Consider the following 1833-nt stretch of genomic DNA (forward strand, 5'->3'; position numbering starts at 1 on the left):
GCAAATCTGTGTGAAAACAAAGAAACTTTAAATTGTCTTTGTGCATATATTGAAGTGGTCAGCGGTACCAAAATTTCTGGCATGAACATGCATTGCAAATCAAATGAAATGAGAGATTTTTTTTTTTGTCGGCAATAAACGATATTTTATAACGATAGTTTGAAACAGATTGGAAAACAGCTGTCACAAGTTCCACATAAGACTAGGACTTAGCACAACATGTCTTCATCAGTATTTTGTTTAGGGTACATTGGTTTTGTATAGAGCACGAACCCTTTGGGCATGGACTGTGTTACATTTTGGACCTAGTTATCTATTATTTTATGCCAAATGTCACAAAGAATGAGAGGACTGCAAACAAAGAGTCCGGACTGGGAGCAAAGTAGCGTTTCTTCAGCTGCTGTTTCAAGGAGCTCCACATAATATATCTGCAGGATACATATATTAATAATTGGGGCAACCTTTACTGATGACCACACCATCGTAGGTATGATTTGCATTTTCCAAAGTTGTTTAGAGGCTTTGGCCGTGTCAGGCATAAAGATGTCTACTTGAATGACACTATGACGAAAATAAGGGTATGGCGTGACATTTCAGCACTTGCGCGATGTAGTCATCTAAACAACAAAGCCATCTGCTGGTTCTCTGGAAGTTTTGTTCATTCCCGCCAGACCACACCAAATCATGGCAGCTTCGTGGCTCTATTCCTTAGTGACAGAAGGTTATGTCCAGAATCTAACTAAAACAGTCCATGCTCAAAAGGGGATGGTACTCTACACGAAACTAAAGGCAAGTATTAACTAGTAAGCAAAATAAATCTACTAATGAGCAGTTTTGTGTTGTATTTGAGACTGCTCTATTTTCCTGTAAAAAATATCGCAATGAGAGATTGTTCATAGCAGAAACAATAATATTTTTCATTCATTTAATATGCCACACATGTCTATTCCACAGCAATACCCACGCAAACACAATTTTACATTTCTTTGATTTCACACAATTTTGCGTACAATGATTTTGAAGGTTAATTTTGAATGACCGTGTCTCGGGTGACTCTCATTGTTAATAAAACATTATTGTGTCAAATTTTAAAGATACAGAATTCATTTAGAATTAAATTGGTGTACTGCATGTGTGGGTCGTGAAAAGCTTTAACACGATGATTGGGTGATTACATTTTCAAGTATCTTTTGGAGAAAAAATCAACAAAAGCAATAAAAAATAAAAATTATAAACGAACCCAAAAAGAACCCCCCCAAAACCCCAACACCCCCCCACCCCCCCAAGCAAACAAGAACCCCCCCGAAAAAAACCCAACCCAACAAAAAACAAACAAAAAACAAACAAACAACAAAACCAGCAACAAACAAACAAACAAAACAAACAAACAAAAACACCACCCCCCTAAAAAAAGAACAAAAACAAAAACCAAAACAAACAACAGCAACAACAGCAACAAAATAAAATAAAATAAAGACTTGTGTGGAAAGATTGCCCCATTTCTGTGGGTGACCAGGATAGGAGACAATCTGTCTAGACTGGTGCGTCCACCGCTGCTACGCTTGAGCTGAGGCTAGATCCAACCCTTGACTGCCTTTTCTCTTGATTTCAAAAGTGGTAGATCTTTTGGAACTGACAAGTTTAAAATGCTTTTGGTATGTATTGATATTTTCACGCAGTCATTTTGTATGCAAGTAGCGGGTGGTTGGTGGGTGCTATTGGTAAGTCATATGTCTTTTCTTTCTGTAAGAAGCAATGAAATAGCACCAAGTCAGGCAAACCAGTGCACATAACCTACTGCCCTGCTTGCAAAAAGGGACTCTGTAAAGACTG

Source organism: Aplysia californica, unplaced genomic scaffold (assembly GCF_000002075.1).
Source record: "Aplysia californica isolate F4 #8 unplaced genomic scaffold, AplCal3.0 scaffold00176, whole genome shotgun sequence".
NCBI lineage: Eukaryota > Metazoa > Mollusca > Gastropoda > Aplysiida > Aplysiidae > Aplysia > Aplysia californica.